The following is a 23,663-nucleotide window of genomic DNA, read 5'->3' on the forward strand; positions in this document are numbered from 1 at the left end:
TTCACACCAGCATGGACATTGACTGAGTCATACCTGTACTTGCCTTGGGGTTACCTGAGTGTTTGTGTTATGTGGCAGGTCATAGTGGCCGACAGGCTGCACACGTGACCCTCACCTCATTAAGCCTGGTGAACGTGATGTTAGTGTGCCTGATGATAGAGGCACCTAGTACAGGTGTATGAGGTGTGTTGTTTACTGTTAATGGCTGTGAGTGTTCAGCACATTGGCTTTGTGTGATATGTGTTGCACATGTTCGTTTCCGTGGTAGTGGTTGCATGGATGTCTGCTTAGGAGGTCTCTGCTGCATAGGCATAGCTGTGGTCCGAGCCTACAAGTATGTTCATGTGTGATCATATGTTAGGTCCGCTGTTGTGGTAGGTCTATGTGAGACTGGAAGTGTAGTGTGTGGTCTCCTTGGCCACCTGACTGGTTATGGCGGTATTGAGTAGACAGAGCCTAGCCTCCAGTTTGGTATATGGTTGCATCACTCACATGAGTTTGAATTTGTTGTTAGGAGGAGGGGGTTGTCTGTGTACATGCATCTGTTCCAACATTGTCTCTGGAGTACCACATTCACCAGCTGGAATGGGGAGGGAACTGACAACTGACCTCTGGACATGCTAGAATACTATTCTGAATTCTGTAATAATTAATGAGTGAAAACAAGGTCCAGTGGGGAGTGAGGGTGTACTGACATTACCTACAACTGCTGACTGATATAAAAGCGTCAGTGAGCAAGTGCCAGGTAACCTAAGTGCAATGTGTCACAATTAAGTAAATGCAACAATGAGAAGCAGTCACTTGCTGTCATGTGTAACATGGAAATAAGTACAGTAAGCAATGCAGATATCAGTAGTGAGTCACAGACGTGTTGACAAGCTGTGTACTATGTGGAAGTAGCATACCAGTGAAATAACAAGCTAACAAATAACAAGCATATAAACAAAGGTAGATCCAGGAGGCCTGGATGTAGTGGTTGCTACAGCAAACAGGGTGTAGCAATGTCAGTAAGATACAGCTCGGATATGCAGGCACTATAAACCTGAAACCAGATGTCCCCAGCTATGAATGGCAGAGTACAGCCTATTGTCACACATGAGTGCAGACCACAAACCTTGTTAATGTTAAATAACTGGCCTGAAGGCCAACTGCCCATACCAGAACTAATACACTTGTACACTGGGCCTCAATCAGCAGTTCCCAACTTCAATGGATGAAAGATATATGTCCTGCCACCACAGTGCTTGCCACCAACCTCCCTAATGTAAAACAACTGGTCTGAAGGCCAAGTGCTTAGTACAAATGACATAGAATGATAGCTAGACTGTAATCAAGTTTTAACCAAGCAGTAATAAGTAGAAGTTAATACTCCCTGTATAGAATGTGTACCGTATATTGTTGAGATACTATGCTGATAACCTGTTTGTGTACCTTTCCAGCTTGACATGGCTCCAAAAAGGAACCCATCATATTCTGCTGCAGAGGATGACGTGATTCACCAGAGCCTGGTGCGTGACTATGCCATCCTGTTCTCACGCACCACCCAGAATCAGCAGGAGAGGTCTGCACTGTGGCAAAACCTCATTAGCAGGATAAATGATGTTGGCATGCATGATAGGACATATGAGCAGGTGAGACATCACTGCAGTGATTTGATAAGAAATGTCCGCCAGCGTGCTGCAGATATCTGCAGGCAACAGGTTGCCACAGGTGTGGGGGTGGCCACACATCCCCCCTTCACCAGACAGGAGGGGCTACTGCTAAGTGTTGTGGATCCAGCCCCAGAACAACAACAGCAACACTCATGCATCATGATGGAGGTTGGATCCACACAGCAGCAAGACACCGAGCGTGCAGGTAAGATGCCATATTCATTTATTGTTATTACTGTTACATTTGTTGACCCAGATAGTCTAGCTGGATATATGTCCATTTTCAGTAGAGGCCTGTGGAGAAAAGCTCCACATATAACGTAATAAAGGCAGACAGACAAGTTGTTAATACAGACAGCCAACATGATAGAATTGTACACCAGCCTGTTAACTAAATCAACAAACATGTAAGGAACTCAAACAGTTTAGAGTCATACACAATGTACCGTTGGTTTAAACACAATCCTACCTAAAGCATAACGGTTATGCAATAAGGCAAAAGCCAGATACATAATAGTTAGGGCTCAGAAGGGTAGAGAAGTAGAAGGAGTATGAAAGATACAATGATATGGAAGAGGCAGGAGTCAAGAAGGGAAGTGAGGAAAAGAAGGAAGACAGTCAAGAGGATGTGGGAGGGATGGGAGACGTAGGTCAGAGCATAGAAGGACATTAAGGTGAAAGAAACTGGGTAGAAGCTAGTTTCTATGCACAATGAGGGGTTAAAGGTAAAGAGAGGGTAGGGAGAGGGACGTTACCTGTACTCCAAGAAGAACAAAGCCAGTGGTTTCGGAAGTACAGTTTGAGGTGTCGTTTGAAGAGAGGTAAGGGTGAGATTAGAGTTAACCCCTGGTATGTACATATGACTATTCTGTACACTGTTACTTCATGCACGCATAAGGTGTGCATGTGGTATGTATCTGTCATCATGATATATATACCGACATTATGTGCAGCTGATGTGTATAAGGGAACTAGTGTACTACTGTACTGTATCATGTGCAAAACAAATGGCACACATGTGCCCACTGACATTACTCTCTTCACACTTCCAGGTCCCTCCCATCTAGCAACGAGGCAGGCCATACATGCTGGTGAGTCTTTTTAACATTATCTGTAAAGCAATTTATAAAACTAGGAAGAGTAGTGTAACTCTGTAGTAGACTTGCTGGTGACTGTGTTCACAATACCCGTAATACAGTTGTAGTAGATTGAGTAGTGTAACACGGTACTGATGTGTGTGTTTACTGTGGGGTGTGCATGTGTGCAAGCGTGCCTGTGCCCAAGTGTGCATGTGTGTTAGTGTCCATGAGTGCATGTGTCCATTTCTGAATGTGTGCATTAGTATTGAAATGCATCTCTGTCAAATATGTATGGAGACTGTAATCTGTGCTCCATGTTTCCCTCCTGTAGGTTCTGGTGCTGCTCTGGTGACCTGCAGCAGGGAACCCGAATCCTGTGCCCCAGGTACTGATGATGATGAAATGTCTGTAATGGTGCAGGGAGGTGTGTCTGGGTCCACCATTGGTCAGCCAATTGACAGTACACAGCTTTCAACCCCGTCAATGCGCACAGTCATCCTGCCGTTACATCCTTTGTCACCATTGTCCCTAGGTGATGGACAGTCTGCAGTGGGCATAGATCAGGGTAATGTGGTACCTGTGGTACATGCATCCCCACAAGGCAGCCATGAGCAGGGGCCTCCAATGGTAGCACGCAGACAGTCGTCCATGGGTTCTCGTGGGGGCATCCGTGGCCGTACTGCCTCTGGCCGACGTGCCCAAGGAGGTATGTCAACCTCCACTATGTTTCTAACTGTCATGCAGGCACAGGCACATATGGAAAGGTACACCAGACAGGGTCTGAGGGAGCTGAGAGCATGTCGCACAGCCATGACAGATGGCATGCGTGACGTTGCGAATGCTATCCGTAACTTCACAGATGTCGTTGACAGACGTTGTGTGGGCATAGAACAGCTGCTCCACAACCAGATGTCCATGGGCCAGGGTGATGGTGTGCGTTTGCGACGTCGACGTGGCCGTATGCCAGCAACAGCACCAGCTGGCAGTGGCGCGGGCGACAACAGGCCCACCACACCTCAAGTGCCAGCACCAGCCCCAGCAATGCTGGGTCTGTGCTGTCATCAAGACGCCCCAGGAGACCACGTGCACGTGGCTCTGGACAGTCCCAACAGGGAACTGTGTCCAGTCAACACACCCCTGCTTCCGATGACAGTACCCAGTCTGGGTTAGTACGGATACGCCCATAGCACCCTGCCAGGCACAGGTACCGTGTCCGTGCCCACAGACACTGATCTGGATGACCTGACAGGTGCAGTCTGTGGCTGTCCACAAAACCCTGTACATGGCAGCCATTATGTGGGACTGTGTGCGTGCTTACACACATGCAGAAACCTAACACCTAGGGCAAAAACATACACACACACACTGCACCAACACCGGTCCACCCTGTACTGCTGCCTTTCACAAACACACATACACACACATGTCAATTGGTGTTACCAGTGGCTGGCTTGGGCATACCTAACCCACACCCTGTGCATATGATGACACTGTGCCACCTCCTGCATACTACAACATCGGTGCAGGTAAAGGTAAACACGTTGCTGATGCACAGGGTGACTACATAGATGTGTATAAGTAGTAACATGTTGGTAACTGTTCACTGTTCCAGTATAATTGTGTGTATATCCCAGCAGTCCTGCTGCAGTAACTGTATGACTGTCCTCAATTGTTATATGCACCCATACTACTTACCAAAGTGTACCAGCTGCACACCATCACATGCTAACATTGACTATGGCAATGCGCATCTTGTGCTGTTACGTAGATTCAGCTATATGTAACTGTTCTGTCACACATGCATGTATACACACCCTGCTACCCACACACATGCACACGCTCACCTGCCATTCCCATTATTTATCACCCTACATGAGTAGCTGTTGATACATGACAGGTACACATTTGAGAAGTGCACTATGTTGTTTACTACTGGCGTCCCTTCTCTACCTGTACTCACAGGGTGCAGGCAACCTCATCGGTTGAAAGATGTAATGTGCATCAGGTACTGTAGTACCCTGATTGCCACATCAAACATGTTTCCCATATGGAAATGCACACACAGACACATCCCACATCCACACACTTGCCACATTCAGGCTTCAGAGCACTATCTAGGTATAGTTGGGTACATGTGCGTGTTACAGTAGCATGTAACACTATACTGAGTACTGGCAGTTTTCTGTTGTCATGTTGTCTGTATAGAATAAAAGAATTGTTTGATTATCCTACTCCATTTTGTGGACATTACTTGAAGAAGTGTTACCTTACATGTGTTATTGGTACCACCACCTTCTCTTTTGTAGTTTTGTTTGTATAGGGTGCTATCAACATCACTGCTTGCTAAGGGTAATGACCACCCTGCAGTGCATAGCCCCATGTGGCAAAAGCCACATCCCACCCCATCATTGTGCACACACACTAACCCCACCAACAGTAAAACACATACTTTCCATTTGCAAGATGCAAACCCATACCTAACTGTGTTATGACAGTAGAAACAGACACATTAGCAGAGTGTGCTATTTGCAGTAGTTGGAGAAATCCTTACTAACGCTGTACTTAGAGGGTGCTGACATCATCTGTGTGTAGGAGGAGGGATGTGCACCCTGTAGTGTGTTCTCCCAGTTGTCAAAAGGCAGTTACCCTCCCAGCATAGTGCACACACATAAACCCCACTCATACATTCCTTTTGCAGGATTCAAACCCCTACCTAACTATGTTATGACACTGGAGAAAGACGCATTAGCAGAGTGCGCTATGCGAATTACTGGAGGACTTTACTACAGGTAATATAGTTATACAGTCCTGACATCATCAGTGTTTCAAAAGGGGAATTTGCATCCTGTACTGTACTGTCACAGTTGCTAATAGGGACATTTCCAACACACACATCGATGTGTTTGAGGTTTGCATACGTGGGGGATCCAGTACTCCAGTGTGATGAGTATATGGTTTGATTGCAACAATGAGGGATATACTCCCAGTGGTGCACAGTTTGTACTCATGGTTGTGATGATCAGGTCTAGTATATCTGCCCCTCTTGTGGGAAGGTTGGTTACCTGTTCCATAGCCAAAGAATGTCTGATCTATGGGAACCCTAGAGCTTGGGTATTGTGGCTTGCGTAATGTTCACAGTCTATGTTTGGGAAGCTGACGTCACCCAGTATGATGGTGTTTGCAGAGTAATCTAAACTGTCCTGTGTCAGCATGAAGGCTGTGTGGGAGTCCTGAGTTTGAGAGGGTGCTGTAAGAGCTCCTCTGTGTCTCTTGCCATGTGGTCCAGGGAGGTACGTCTCAGGTTGTTTGCACCAGCATGGACAATGTCTGCCTCATAGCTGCACCTGCTGTGGAGTGACCTGTGTGCCTGTGTTATGTGGCACATGCTATCACCCGACAAGTAGCTAACTGTGACCCTCACCTTGCTCTGTCTGGAGGGCGGCACGTCTGTCAACAGCTCATGTCAAGCCAGTTCACACCCCTCATAAATGATGTGGAATCCTTCAAAGGCCCAAGGCCTGTTGACAATATGGACCAGACTGCAGATACCTGTATAAAGGCATTCTATGGACACATTCAGGAATGCATGGATCATGAAGCCACATATGAAAGCATGATCCAATTCTCCAAAGGCAGATGTCCTGGGTGCCGGACACCAGCCATAAACACACTATACAATAGAAGGATGACGCCACTACATGATACAACAACCTCCCAAAATGTGAAGGCACCACTGATGAGTATTGGAAGACAACTACAGGCACCCATATGATTGTCTAAGGCCATCTTTGTGAGAGGGTTCCACAAGCCACTGAGGATAATCACAAGGCTGCCTGTAGTTATGTTAGTAACCTGGGTGGTACTACCCAGATATGCTCAGAGGTAATCCAAGATGTCACACAAAATACAAAACATGCAGACATTGCCATCATCCTAGTGGGCAGGTTCAATGCTGCCTTCTCCCCCCACCACAACAAAAGGGCAAATATGTCTCGTGGCACAGTGCTGCCCCCCCTGACATCACAGATGCTCAGGTAAGAGATGCCCTTCCCAAAGCAATAAACACTGCATCAATGGGACCAGACAGTGTCCCAGGCTGTGTCCTACATGAACCACGAGAAGAGCTACACCCAGACATAACACCACTGTTCAATCCCAGCCTTAATACACGATATGTGGCCAGAGAGTGGCATACAGCAACAGTGGTCCCTCAACATTCAGGTGGTACCTTCACGGATCCTGGACACTACTCGACCCATATGTCTGACTAGCTTTGTCTGCAAAGCTATGGCAAGGATCATCATGAACCTCACATATCTAGATATTGTGGACCTACAGACATGTCACCATACACAGTTTGGCTTTGTCAATGGCAAATCCTGCCTCTCCAACCAGTTTGATTTCTTTGAAACAGTCACCAAGGCCACTGTCAAGGGGAAGGAGGTCTACACAGCCTACCTGAACCTTGCATAAGCCTTGGATACAATACCCCAGTTGTGCATTCTAGGGAAGCACACCAGTGTACATATTAACCCCTATGTCACTATGGGTATTGCACAGTGGCTCAAGGGCAGAACACACATGGTAGAATTGCTGGAGCCATGTCAGCCTCCAACCTGGTACAAGTGGTGTCCCACAAGGCACAGCCCTGGGAGCTGTCATCTTCATTATATATTTATCATAGGTACAGGCCAACATGGAAGTACTGTGGCTCAGCAAGTCGCAGGTGACTGCAAACCAGACACCATAATCAACTCACCAGCTAACACACGCACCCTCCAAAAGGGACTCTTGCAAACACACGACTTGTGCCACAGCCATGGCCTCAACGTGAATGACAGAAAGAGTATAGTCATCCCCTTTGTCAAACACAGAGTGACCACAACGTACCACATATGTGTTAATCCATTAAGTGCAGACGAAGGAATTATGGACCTTGGGGTACACAGGTTGACAGCATTCTACCATTTGACAACAACATGGACAAATTGGTTAGGTAAGCATGTTATATGGGCCACATCATCATGGGATCCACATGTAGATCAGGGGTGGACATTGTGCCCCTTTACTCATCCCTCATCATGCCCATAATTGACTATGATGAACCTGTCGGCATGCACCTTACCAGACACCTGCAGCAACTGGAGATACCACATATGTACCTCGACAAGGGGATCAAAGGGCTCAAACAGATGCCACATACTGACTGGTTAAAGTAACAGCAGCTCTACTCAGTGACATACTGCCTCTTCATAGGCAATCTGTGCCTGACATAAAAGGCCAGGTCATACCCTCAGTTAATGGCCATGCTGCATCTCAGAATATCCAGATCCCACCATGATACACACTGGAAATACTTGAACCTCAGGAGTGATATACACAGGACATGCTGGAGGGGCACATTCACAACTCAGAGGCTCTCTTCATTCCTGAATATTATCCCAATAGAGGTTAGGCAGACTGACTCAGTGACTATCTTCAAGAGTGATATTAATGACAGGATGTGACATTGTAGGGTTACCCTGGGTATCACTTATGTGTCACTGTGAGACAGAGGCACAGTATACTAACCTTGGAAAAGGGCATAGCAAGACAGATTCACAATGCATGTTGAAAGGCACACACATTCTGGCTAGGTGGATACATGCCCTGGGCAGACATCCCTGTATGAACCTATGGACCTATGTATCTTTATCACCATTGTCCCTATGTGCTGTTAATCACCAATGTAATCTCAATACTATGGTAGCATGTGCAAAGGTCAGTTGTCAGTCACCTCTATGGTACAGTTGTGGAATATGTGTGTCATGTAGTAATGTCACAGCTGCCACATGTACACAGTCAACCCTATCCCTACCCATGGATGTACATCACATGTATGAGATGGAAACACATGGCCAAACTGTGGACTAAGCACTCTGAACCCAGTACTGGCATAACCTGTCTGGTGGCATGAAATACTACAGTGACAGCAATACCAATCTGATGTGGACCTACACGGACAGCAATACAAGCATGGAAACACAACAGGTCAGTTGTGAAGCCTAAGGATAGCATCCTGCATGACTGGCAGACATCTCTGCAGCTGGCACACAGGCATACATTAGGCCTGCACACAGCACGCATAACACATAGCACACAAATCCTGTGTGTCAAACAAGCACAGTCTGTACAGCTATACAACACTACTGCCGCAGTTGTGTTAGGTACTTTTATTGTCCAGTACAGTGAGACAATGCTCACCAGGCTGGAAGAGGTGTAGGTCACAGTGATATGCTCATGGGGCACTATGGTTCACCACATAACACAAACATACAAGTCAGTCATATGCATGGACACATATGACTCAGTCATTGTCCATGCCACCACAGCTGATGTGGGATGTCCCTCACTGGGATACATGATAGGGAACATGGAAGGGATCACTGAGCAAGTGACACAGGCTGGTAGACCCCTGACCTTGGTTGGCATCAGACCCTCACCAGGGATTCTGACAAATTACTGAATGCTAATGACTTAGTGTAGCTACAACACCCTAGCTGAATGGTTCTTAGCATGCAGTCACTGCATTGCTATGGAATACTGTCTTACCACTCCCACAACAGGTGAAAACATGCAGCTCCTGTACATCAACAACATGTAGACTATATGCCCCAGACCAGGTGTGCATCCCTCACTACTAGGCTGATAGCATCTACATCTCACACTGTATATAAACATCCCACATGCTGCACCTGCACAGAAGACCACGGTCATAATGTTACTCTGTGCAAATACCATGTATTCACATGTGGCAGGCATCACACATGGTAACTATTGAAGGTCACAGGTACATATGTGTATTTGGTACACACATACATCATGTGTGCATTGCCATAACTGGTTTAATCAATGTCATGCATTATTGTGAGTGACAACCCACACACATGGGCATTCTGTGTGTGCAAAACACACATGGCATGTCTGTAATCAAAAGCCATACATACTTGTGATATCGTTTAGAAAGGGGTATGTGCACCCTGTGGTGTGTTTTCCCAGTTGCCAAAAGGGATGTTTCTTTCATACACACTTACCCCCCTTCAGACACACTTGCCACCTGCTGGATTCAAACCCCTATCTAACTATGTTATGACACTAGAGACGGACGCATTAGCACAGCGCGCTATTCGCATTATTGGGAGGGTTTCTTTCCCCTGATATACTTATAGGGTGCTGACATCATCAGAGTTTAGAAAGTGGAATGATCATCCTGTGGTGTGTTTTCCCAGTTGCCAAAAGGGATGTGTTTTTCATACACACTTACCACCTGCTGGATTCTAACCCCTACCTAATTAGGTTATGACACTAGAGATGGACGCATTAGCGCAGCATGCTATTCGCATTACTGGGAGATTTCCTTTCCCCTGATATACTTATAGGGTGCTGACATCATCAGAGTTTAGAAAGTGGAATGATCATCCTGTGGTGTATTTTTCCAGTTGCCAAAAGGGATGTTTTTTTCATACACACTTACCCCCCTTCACACACACTTGCCACCTGCTGGATTCAAACCCCTACCTAACTATGTTATGACACTAGAGACGGATGCATTAGCGCAGCGTGCTATTCACATTACTGGGGGATTTTCTTTCCCCTGATATACTTATAGGGTGCTGACATCATCAGAGTTTAGAAAGTGGAATGATCATCCTGTGGTGTGTTTTCCCAGTTGCCAAAAAGGATGTTTTTTTCATACACACTTACACCCCTTTACACACACACTTGCCACCTGCTGGATTCAAACCCCTACTTAACTAGGTTATGACACTAGAGATGGACGCATTAGCGCAGCGTGCTATTCGCATTATTGGGAGGTTTCCTTTCCCCTGATATACTTATAGGGTGCTGACATCATCAGAGTTTAGAAAGTGGAATGATCATCCTGTGGTGTATTTTCCCAGTTGCCAAAAGGGATGTTTCTTGCATACACACTTACCCCCCTTCACACACACTTGCCACCTGCTGAATTCAAACCCCTACCTAACTATATTATGACACTAGAGACGGACGCATTAGCGCAGCGTGCTATTCGCATTACTGGGGGATTTCCTTTCCCCTGATATACTTATAGGGTGCTGACATCATCAGAGTTTAGAAAGTGGAATGATCATCCTGTGGTGTGTTTTCCCAGTTGCCAAAAGGGATGTTTCTTTCATACTCATTTACACACACACTTACCCCCCTTCACACACACTTGCCACCTGCTGGATTCAAACCCCTACCTAACTATGTTATGAAACTAGAGACAGACGCATTAGCACAGCGCACCATTCACATTATTGGGGGATTTCTTTTCCCCTGATAAACTTATAGGGTGCTGACATCATCAGAGTTTAGAAAGTGGAATGCTCATCCTGTGGTGTGTTTTCCCAGTTGCCAAAAGCGATGTTTCTTTCATACACACTTGCCACCTGCTGGATTCAAACCCCTACCTAACTATGTCATGACACTAGAGACGGACGCATTAGCACAGTGTGCTACTCGCATTACTGGGGGATTTCCTTTCCCCTGATATACTTATAGGGTGCTGACATCATCAGAGTTTAGAAAGTGGAATGATCATCCTGTGGTGTGTTTTCCCAGTTGCCAAAAGGGATGTTTCTTTCATACACACACACTTACCCCCCTTCACACACACCCTTGACACCTGCGGGATTCAAACCCCTACCTAACTAGGTTATGACTCTACAGACGGACACATTAGTGGAGCTCGCTATTCGGATTACTGATCGATTCCTTTTCTCCGATATACTTATAGGGTGCTTACATGATCAGTGTCTAGAAAGGGGAATGAGCATCCTCTGGTGTGTTTTCACAGTTGCTAGGAGTAACATTTGGACCAAGTGTGTGAGCATGCCCAGTTCAGCCTTCCCATGGCATGTTGTGTGAAAGATGTCTCATTTATCTAAGTGTGTGAGCATGCCCAGTGTGGGCTTTACATATGTTGAACTCTGCAGCCCATCACATTTGTGGATGAGTGTGACCTTCAACAAATACCTCCAGTTTATGGTTGTGTGTTCTGTGCCATGTTGTGTAGTTACTGTCCGAATGCTTTTTGTGTGAACAAAACAGGGAGTATACTGTGCCTGCAGGTTTTGCATGGGATACTTTGCACACAATTGTCAACATCCGTTCATACTGACCTAACACTGTAGCACTGTATAGTGTAGTGTTTCAGTACTTTCACTGTGGTGGTCAGTATCCTGGGCTTTAGTCCTATCACCGCTTTACATTTCCATAGTGTGCACAACAGCCTGGTTAGGGTCCAGTTGTGCACATCTGCACAAAGGCAGTGCCTCTACAGACCCTGGTAATTACTGCCCCATAAGCTTAACAAGCGTAGTCTGCAAATCTATGGAGAGGATCCTAATTGAGCTCATAAACAAAGATATAGGGGACATGCAGACATTGTACCCATCTCATTTTGGCTTGGTCAGGGGCAGATCATGCCTTTTGTACTGGGTTGACATCTTCAAATTGGTCACTTAGGCCATTGTTGGGGAAAGGCAGTCCATACAGCCTACCTTGGCCTTGAAAACACTTTCAACACAATACCCCACTCAGGTATTGTGGAAAACCCTAACAACTGAAATGTAAACCCATATGTCACAAGATGGGTTGCAAACTGGCTTAAGGACGGGACCCACAGGGTTAGAGTTGCTGGCACTATGTTAGACTCCAGGCTGGTCACAGGTGGTGTCACACAGGGCTCAGTCCTTGGCCCCCATTGTTTGTCATGTACTTCCCAGACGTACAGGCCAACATGGGAGGACTTTGGCTGACAATGTTTGCAGATGACTGCACACTGGGCACCATGGTGGACAGTGCATCACACACGGATATCCTTCAGAAGGGACTCACAGTAACTGATAGCTGGTGCCAGGGCCATGGCCTGAAGTCAAAGTGCACAACATGTGTAGATATACCCTTCAGGAAAAGCAAGGTGACCCCAAGCTACCATATAGGTGGCAATCCTCTAAGCACAGAGGAGGTTATCATGGACCTGGGGACCCAGGTTGACAGTCGCCGTTCTTCTGAAACTCACATTGCTAAAGTGGCTAGAAAGACCTTCTACATTGCCCACCTGATCAGGATGGGATTCACATCCAGATCTAGTGGGTCATTGTTCACCTGTACTCTTCACTTATCAGACCGGTGATCGAGTCGAATGCCCTATTCTGGCTGTATGTCACCCAACATCTGCAGCAATTGCAGACACCCTGAATGTGCCCCACCTAAAGGATCAAGGAACCCCAACAGCTGTCATATGCTGCCAGATTGAAGACACTCCCACTCTATTCACTCACATACCGTCTGCTTAGAGGTGACATGTGCCTGACATGCGAGGCCATGTCCAAACAGGGATTAATGGACATGCTCCACCTCAGAATCGGCAGATCCACCTGAACCACTAGTGCAGGTGACTTACACCTTAGCAGGGATGTATGTTGGACATGTTGGAGGGATGCAGTTATCACCCAGAGACTCCCTATGCTGTGTAATACAATCCCGGTCCATGTGAGGCAGAGCACCTTGCTGGCTGTGTTCAAGAGGTATCTTGACCTGTGGATGGAAGGTCATACGTTTAACCCGGGATCGCCACGGTGTCACTGCTGGAGAGAGGCATGACACAATAATGGGCACAGTACTGTTTCCATATAAGGAGTGGTGTATGCCAATGAACTCTGTGCTAGGCTTATACCTGCCTTAGGGAAGATAGCCTAGTATAAACCTATGTACCTATGAACCTATCTGACCATGTTGCATTATGTTCAGATGTGAACTACTTACAACAGCCTCATCCAACATCAGTAGTGTATTCCACAACATGGGTGTACATTGGCGAACACTACTGATGTGCCCTAGGCCATTTCTAATGCTAGTCGGAGAGTGTGTTTGTCCATCAACACATTGTAAGTGAAGTTTGCCATGACATATGTCTTGTTTAGTATACTGTGCCTCTGTCTACCTGTGACATAACATTGATACACAGGGTAAACCTCCCATCTCCCATCCACTCATTAGGATTCCTGTTGAGGGGACTCAACGAGTGTCTCTACGGACAACCTGTACTGGTAGTTTACTCATGTGTGGGGGTGGCTTCTGTGTTTTGAATAATGCAGTACAGCCTGTCCTATATATGTCAGTGCTGGGGTTCAGGTCCCTCATGTGCATAGCTCCCTGCCATTCAGATTGTACAAGGTGCAGCATGTGCATTGATTCCAGCTTGGACATGGCTTTCTACATCAGGCACAGCTTGCATCTGGGTGGACAGCATGGCAGTGTGTGGAGCTGCACTCTGTTTAATCAGACTACACATTACATGTGTTCCAGCTCTGTCATACTCCTGGTGAGGTACTGTTGTGGACTTTACAGGTGCTGGATGTGTCTGCATGAGGTACACCCACAGGGGCTGTTGTGGTCATTTCTAATGCTGATGAAAGATAACTGCAGAACCACAATGACCTCCCTTAGCTAGATGTCAGACAGCATGGACCATGCAATCACAAATAAAAACAGGACCCTCTACACAAAGGGAAAGTGTCCTGTCTGGTGGACCCCAGCCATAAACAAACTGTATGACAGATGAGGGTTACTAATGCAAGACAGAGCTACATCTCCAAAAGGGAAGACAGCTGTGATCAGCACTAGTAGAAAGCTACATTATCTCATAAAGACATGCAAGGTCAACTTGGGGACATAAATCACCAAAGACAATGAAGGTAACCACACTGATTTCTTCAGTTATGTCAGACACCTGGTTGTGAACCCTCGGATATGCTCAGAGTTGGTACACAACAACATATATTCCAGTGACCTGACAGATATTGGCAACATTCCGGCGGACATCTTCAGTGCGATTTACCCCCTCCCTCACCCCCAAAAGAAGATAGTTATCACTGCTGTATGTAACCTCACTGTCATCTTGGATGTCCATGTGAGAGCCACACTCAGCAAAGACAAGTACACAGCATCCATGAGACCTGCTGGTATCTCCAGTTGCATGCTATGTGAACTCCAGAAGGGGCTGGACCCGTATATACAACTGCTATTTAACCTTAGTCTTGCTACAGGATATGTACCTGAACACTGGCGACGGCAACAGTGGTCCCACTCCACAAAGGAGATGCCTCCACAGACCATGGCAACTACCACCACACAAGCTTAACCAGCCTTGTCTGCAAAGATATGGGAAGAGTCATTATGGAGCTCTTACACAGACACATTACTGACCTACGGACCCTTGTTCCCACCTAGTTCAGCTTTGTACAGGGCAGATCCTGCCTTTTGCACCTAGTTGACTACTATGAAACTGTCAGTAGGGCCATCGATGAGGGCTACGCAGTCCACACAGCCTACCTGCACTTGGCTAAGGCCTGTGACACAATACCACACTCAGGCATCATAGCCAAGCTCAACAGCTGACATATAACAGCATATGTCGCAGGATAGGTTGCAAAATGGCTAAGAAACAGAACCCATAAAGTCAACATTGCAGGTGCCTTGTCAGATTCGAAGCCAGTCACAGGTGGTGTCCCACAAGGATGTGTCCTGGGACCCCTCTTAATTGGTATTTACTTTTCAGATGTGAAAGCAAACATAGGGGGTTGTGGCTGACAAAGTTTGCAGATGACTGCAACCTAGGCACCATAGTGAATACATCAGCCGGCACACAAATACTACAGAATGCCGTCACAAAGGCGGATAGCTGGTGCCAGACGCATGGCCTGAAACTGAATGCAACTGATGTGTATTCATCCCTTTGGGAGGAACAAAGTACCCACAGATCAATACATAGACAGCAACCCACTGAGCACAGACAACAAATCAGACACCTGGGGACACATGTAGATAGTGACATCTCTTTTGACACCCCTGTTGCCAAAGTGGTTAGGAAGACTTTCTATCTTGTCCACCTTATCATGGAGGGTTTTCCATCAAGATCATAGGAGGTCATTGTTCCACTATCCTTATCCCTTATCAGGCCCATGATTGAATACAAAGCCCCATATGGTATGTACCTCACCCAGCAATTGCAACAGCTGGAGACACCCCAAAAGTACCTACCATGAAGATCAGGGTTCTTCAACACATGTCATATGCTTCCAGAATAGAGGAAATCCAGCTTTGTTCAGTGTCATACCGCATACGTACAGGTGACCTATGCCTGACATACAAGACCATGTCCAATCAGGATTTGGTGGACATGCTCCACTGCAAGCAATCCAAATCCACCAGAGCCATGAGAGCTGAGGATTTGAACCTCAGCACATACATGTATAGGACATGCTGGAGGGACAGAGTCATAACTCAGAGGCATCTCACACTCTAGCAGAGTATCCCAGTCCATGTTTGACAGAGTCCCTCACTGACTCTCTTCAGGAGACATCTGGACAACTGCATATGAGACGGAGGCACAGACTAGACAGAGGCACAGTCATGTTATTCAATTACGTAAGGGAGTCATACTGTGTCACTACTAAGTCAGAGGCACAATCTTCAGAATCTATTCTGTACACTTATTACCAGTATAAGGGGTGGCAATAGCCACATCACTATGGCTAGGCTTATACATGCACTAGGGCAGATAGCATAGTAGTAGACTATGACACTATGAAACACCGGTGTATGTGTAGCTATTGTCAATCAAACAGTATGATGTGGTTTGGGGGCTTGATATCTCCCTGTATTCCAACATTGTTTTGTCTATTCCTTCTAGCATGTCTAGAGATCAGTTGCTAGTGTCCTCTCCTGCTCAGCTGGTGAACCTGGGAATATTGAGGCAATGTTACACTTGCCTCATGTACACTGACAACCCTCTCCTTCTGCCATAAAACACACATACATGTGAGAGATGCAACTATATAGCCAAAGTGGAGGCTGAGCTCTCTCAACATAGGACTAGCAAGACCAGAGAGAAGGTGAAGGTAACCACACACACATCACAAATCCAGTCTCACATGGCACTATCACAACTTAAGATCATACACATAGACACACAGAGACACTCTCGGAGGCTCTGATCAGAATTCTACCAGAATGGCAGTGGCCACCACAGCAGACACTCACACAACTGCCTCCACAGGGCACAGCACATGCAACACATTGACCACAGAGTCGGTGTGCCAAACAGTCACAGCCCTTAAGGCCAAACACAATGCCAGACACACTTGTCATAGGTGACTCCATAGTCAGACACACTGACGTCCCGCTCACCAGATCGGGTACGGAGGAGGTCACAGTAAGCTGCCTATCGGGCACTGGAATCCACCACATAATGCAAGCACTCAGGTCACTCAACTGCAAGTACAGGTCTGACCCAGTCATTATCCATGCTGGTGTGAACGACCTGGGATGTACCTCCCTGGACTACATGGAAAGAGACATAGAGGATCCCTCTGATTATGTAGGCCAGGCAGGTATGACCCTGACCTTCAGCAGTATCCTACCTTCACCAAGTATGATGCCACATAAACAGAGACAAGATGATCAGCTGTAATATTTTGCTTAGACTATGGTGTCATTCAAAGGGGGGCCAATGTCTGTCTGCCTGGGATGACATGCTGGACAGGCCACGGTGATTTGCAAGGGACGGCTTGCACCTGTCACCCCTGGGCTTCCGGATTTCGGATGATGCTCTTGCCACCCCCATTGTGCCTTTTTTATGCAAGATTCAGATTCTACACCTACCACCCTAGAACACAGTAAAGGAAAGACACTAAGGGTACTGCTGCTCAATGCCAGAGGTCTCAACCTCAAGCTGCACACACTCTATGCCCTTCTCAGTATGTAGCACATTGATGTCTGTGCTGTGCCTGAAACCTGGTTCACAGCTTCTGACAGCACCCCGGCACTATCGGGTGTTACCTCATATCATGCATTCCGGCACCAGCATCCGGACAACACCAAGAAGGATGGTGGGTGACCATATTCATCAAGGACACCCTCACCTCATTGTTGGTGGCAACACACGATGCATTGGAGACCATCCAGGTGCCAGTGACCGTAGGCAAGACTGCTCTGCAGTTTGTAGCATGTTACATGCCACCCTCTCAAACTCAGGTACCTCACACAGCTATCCTGCAAACACTGAAGGGGATAAATGTATCTCCAAACACCATCCTACTGGGTGATTCCAACTATCCACATATAGACTGGGATCACTAATCATGCCACAACACTCTAACACAAAGGTTCCAAGAGTTCATACACTGAAATGCCATGGAGCAACTGGTCCCAATCCCCTCAAGTGGAGGCAACATACTAGAACTCATCATCACGAACATGGGGTCACACTGTTCAACACCAGAAGTATACCCATCATTGGTGAGATCAGATCATGGACTACTCTCAGTGGGAGTCCACATCCCACCCACACCCCAGATGGAAAAACAAACAGTGCAGACCTTCTCAAATGCCGACTTCACATTTCTAAGGACTGGTGTGGTCTCTTTCAAGGCCCCCAAGCCAGCGGACACCATTACCCAAGCCACTGTATCACTTAGAAATGCCTTCTACCAGCACCTCCAGGACTGCATGGATCAGGCAATCCCAAACAAAACAAAGACTCTTTGTACCACAGGCAAGCATCCAGTCTGGTGGACCCTAGCCATAAACAAGCTCTACAACACAAGGAAGGAGCTACTACAAGATAGAGCGTAATCCATAGGAGGGAAGACACCCCTGCTCATTGTGAGTAAAACACTGGGTTCCCCCATACAATCATCCGAGGCAAGTTTTGAGAGTAAACCCACTCAGGACTCAAGGGACAATCATGAGGCCTTTTTTGCCTATGTTTGAAACCTGGGAGGGAACTCCCAGATATGCTCAGAATTAGTTCGGAATGATGTAGATATCACTGCACCTACAGACATTGCCAACATACTGGCTGACAGGTTCATTGCAGATTTCTCCCCCCCAACTGGAGGGGTATCTACACCAGAGGATTGTAGCCCCCCAAACATCTCCAATGCTGGGGTGGGAACTGCTCTATCCAAGGCAGAAAACACTTTATCCATGGGACCAGATGGTGTCCCCAGTTGTGTGCTCCATGAACTCAATGAGTAATTACACCCGCAGTTAGGGCAGCTGTTTAATCTTAGCCTCACCTCAGGATATGTGCCCAAGGAGTGGCATACGGCAATGGTGGACCCACTTCACAAAGGAGGTGCCTCCACCAACCCCGAAACTACCATCCCATCAGCTTGACAAGCCTGTTCTGCTAAGCTATGGAGAGGATCATAATGGGAATTATAAATGAAGACATAGGGGACTTGCAGACATTGGATCCAATCCAGTTTGGCTTTGTCAAGGGCAGATCATGCCTTTTAAACTTGGTTGACTTTTTCAAAACAGACACCCAGGCCATTGACGTGGGCAAGGCAGTCCACACAGCCTACCTTGACCTGGCAAAGGCTTTCGACACAATACCCCACTCAGGTATCATTGAAAACATCACCAGCTTAATTGTGAACCCATACATCACAGCATGGGTTGCAAACTAGCTAAGTGATGGAACACACAGAGTCAAAGTTGCTGGTGCCATGTCACACTCCAGAGCTGTCACAAGTGGTGTCCCACAGGGCTCAGTCCTGGGCCCACATTTGTTCAGAATCTACTTTTCAGAAGTATGAGCAAACACAGGAGGATTATGGCTGACAAAGTTTGAAGATGACTGCAAACTGGGAAGCATAGTTGGAAACCCATCTGACACAGACATCCTTCAGAAGGGTCTCAAAGACACGGATAACTGGTGCCACAGCCATGGCCTTACATTAAACACTAAACAATGCATAGCCATACCCTTCAGGAAGAACAAGGTTACCACTACTTCCCATCTAGGTGGCAATCCTCTAAGCACAGAGGAGGTTATCAGGGACCTGGGCACCCAGGTTGACAGTAACCTTTTGTTTGACACTCACATTGCCAGGGTAGTTTGGAAGGCCTTCTACATTGGCCACCTCATCATGCAGGGATTCACATCTAGATCAAGGGAGGTCATTGTTCCCCTGTACGCATCACTCATCAGACCAATGATTGCATACAATGCCCCATTCAGAATGTATCTGACCCAACACCTGCGGCAATTGGATGGGCCCACAAATTCCTCAACAGGAGGTGAAAGGGTCTCAAACATATTTCTTATGCTGCCCGACTGAAGGAATTCCAGCTGTATTCAGTCACTTACCGTCTGCTCAGAGGTGACCTGTGCCTGACATACAAGACTATGTCCAACCCAGAATTATTGAACATGCTTCACCTCAAGACCTCTACATCCATCAGAACTACAAGGGCAGGAGACCTAAACCTCAACACAGATATTAATAGGATGTGCTGGAGGGACAGATTCATCACCCAGAGAGTCCCTATGCTGTGGAACAACATCCTGGTACATGTGAGGCTGAGCACCTCACTGGCTTTGTTCAAGTGAGATCTTGACCAATGGATGGGAGATTGCAGGTATACCCCAGGGATAACCTCAGTATCACTGCTTGACAGAGGCGCAGCAAACTAATGGGCATATTATCCATCAACTTGAAGGGGTGGCAGAAGCCACAAAACTCTGGGCTAGGCTTATTAATGCCCTATGGCAGATAGCCTAGTATGAACCTATGAACCTATGAACATAGGCCTGGGGCAGTTCCTGCTATTAGGACAGTGGTCTGCAGCAAGCTATATAGTAGTAGTCGGTTTTAGCGATTGGTTTTTGACCATGGCTATTCCATGTTGCTTCTTGTTGTGGTACAAACATGGGTGTGTGGTTATCCATGCTATTTATTGCTAGTCACCCTCATTTTGTATCTTGTTCCATGTTTTTGCACATGTAAATCACTGTATGACGTGTGACCTGGTAGTGTCAGGGTGCTGATGTGGGCTTTGACCCTGTTTTCTATTATAGCACTGATATCTACATTCTCTATACTGTGTGTGTTTACACTGCACACATCTTGATGTTTATACTTCTGGCATTGGGTAGCATTACATCTAGGTTCCTATCCGTTGTGGTACCCATGAGGTGGGTTTGTGTTTTTGTGGTTTATGATTCTTGAGGGTGGATGTTAGTTGGGGTCCTCAGGTGTGCATATGGTACATGATATTACATTACTTAACACATGGCATTCATGCCTCAGGTGGTGCTGCAGGGCCACCTCTGTCGGATACACATACTACACTCCCTGTACATGTTTGGAAGCAGGTTGTGTCATGTTAGGCATCCCTGTTACTGTATGAGTGAGTCAGAGTGGGTATCAGTCCCAGTGTTCCTACTGACCAAGTGTATGTGCTATGCGTTGCCTCTTTGCCAAGGCCAGGGCATACTGGGCATGCCTCCTTCTGCCTACTGGGACAAGGTCAGGTTGTTCCTCCTCTGAGTCACCCCCTGCCTGTGGTGGCCTTGGCAATGGTGGGGGGATGTTTGGCCCAGCACTGTGCTGGTCCAGCTGCAGCTGTTTCCGCAGGATCATATTATGTAGCATAGCACATATCATGATCATTTGGGTACATGTAGTTGGTGTGTACTGCAAGGCTCCACCAGATGTGTCCAGACACCGGAACCATGACTTGAGCAGCCCAAACACACGCTCTATGATATTACGTGTTTGTGCGTGTGCCTCATTATGGCGTTCCTGTTCAGGTGTGTGTGCATTTCTGATGGGTGTCATCAGCCACGGCTCAAGTGCATAACCTGCATCCCCCATTAGGTGTCCGTGTGGGAAGTCCCCATTAGCAAATGATTGGCACAGCTGCGTCAGATGCCAGATATGGGAATCGTGCTAGCTCCCAGGACAGCCAGCACACACATTCATTATTATGCCCTGGGCATCACACACGACCTGGCAGTTGATGGAGGGGTATCCCTTGCGGTTAATGTAGGCTCTACCCCGCTCTCCTGCTGGTGCTTTGATGCGTATGTGCGTGCAGTCTATAGCACCCAGTACCTCAGGGTATTCCGCTATTTGCTGGAAGAGACGCATATTGCTGGCCAATACCTCACGGGCATTGGGGAAATATACATGATCACCGACATGTGCTGACATGGCATCCAGGAACTGGTGTAGTACCCTGGAGGCTGATGCCTGTGATATCCCCATCATATCGCCAGTTGGTCTCTGGAAGGTACCTGTTGCTAGTATTCTTAGGCCAACACATACCTTAGTTTCCAATGGGATGGGTTCCCCTCTGTTGGTTCTGTGTGTGAGGCATGGCCTGCACAGCTCAACAATCTGCTGCAGGAGCTCTCTGTCCACTCTATAGCGCTCTACTATCTCCAGCTCATGTAACCCATGGTAGGTGACCCTGGGCCTGTATACTCTTCTCCTTCTCCTCACTCTGGGTTGTCTGTCAGCATCTGCATTGTCACCACCCTCAGCAATTCGCCTATGCCTGATTATAATAGCTATGGCAGCCCCTAGCATTTCTGCTCTGAGTTCAGCTTTTTTCAGTTTTCAATTCTGATAGCTTAGTTTCTGGCAGTATCTGTTGTGAGAAACAGCCTGCACTGCTCTTTGCAGTGTTTTAAGTGCTGGGTTGGGCTTCTAGTCTGCCTGTGTAATTGCCTGCTTCTAATTGTTTCCACCAATTAACTCCAGTAGTATCTTCTGGCAGTTTCCTGGATTTTAGTTGTTTCCTGTTTCCTCTCTGTTTCCTGCAGGGGAGCAATGTGCACACCAGCTTAAACACGCTCACAGTCACTTAAACACGCGCACACATCCCTACACGGTGTTACACGCGCGCACACATCCTTACACGGTGTGAACCAGGCTGATTCATGCTAAAACGCGCGCACACTGCCTTACACACGCGCCAGCGCAAACCGTTGTAAGCGGTTTGCAACACGCCCCACATGTTGAACCTGCCTTACACGCGCATGCACGTATTTCAAGAAACTTTGAGTGTAGGGATAGCGTATACCCTCAATTTCTTGACTTTCCTAGTGTTCTGTTGGGACACACCTCCCTCCCTGATGTCTGTCTGTCATCTGTTACCTTACATTGCCCTCCAATCTGGTACATTTATTGCTATCATGCCCCCCCATGATGTCACCTACCTCTTACTCTGTTCCTCCCCCTTCTCTAACTCTTACACTACTCAGACAGTGCTCATTACCTGTGTGACAGTGTGATTCAGTATTGTAACCCTCATTTACATAGGATTGCCTAGTAATGACTAGTTACATGTCTTACACGGAGCTCCCCCCCCCTTGACAACCACTAGACGGAGGCCATATTGTTTTTGGTCTGCAAGTCCCTCCATTCACATTCAATGTAATACATAAATCCCACAATTGTGGGCTTATAAGCTTCGGTTTTCAGTTTTAGGTAGCGCACCCCGTTTGCTCGAGTGTGCGCTGCAGTTAAACCCAAAAATCCCGTGAAAAAAAAAAGTTATATAACTTATTTTTGCAACAGTTTTTCATGCCAATGGCCACATATTTGGCCATTGGCATGCTTAATGCAACATATGCACCCTTTATTTGGAGCTGACATAGCTCCGTTTTTAATTTTGCAGAAATGTACTCAGTTGTCAGCTGAGTACATTTCTGCAGCTAACACGTCCGTTACACGGACTGGTTTCTGCTTCGTGGATCGCTCAGATACCTCATTTGCATATCTTTGAGCTGCAAATGTGGTATTGAGCATTTCCACATCCAGTCCGTGTAAGAGACGTGTTAGCTGTCTCTTACACGGAGATTTGGGCTGTTCCTGAATCGGGAGGCTTACACGGAGGCTTACACTACTCTTGAACTCCGTGTAAGCCTTCCTGAATCTGGCTGAATATCTTTTTAAATGTTTTACAGGATATGATGTCATTGATGTGGAGGGTTATTTAAACCAAGTCAGTTAACAACTGTGTTTATCTGAGGAAGTTTGTGAATTTTTATATTCAAAAGCGC

The sequence above is a fragment of the Protopterus annectens genome, chromosome 4.part0 (genome assembly GCF_019279795.1).
Source record: "Protopterus annectens isolate FY-2018-M chromosome 4.part0, PAN1.0, whole genome shotgun sequence".
Taxonomy (NCBI): domain Eukaryota; kingdom Metazoa; phylum Chordata; order Ceratodontiformes; family Protopteridae; genus Protopterus; species Protopterus annectens.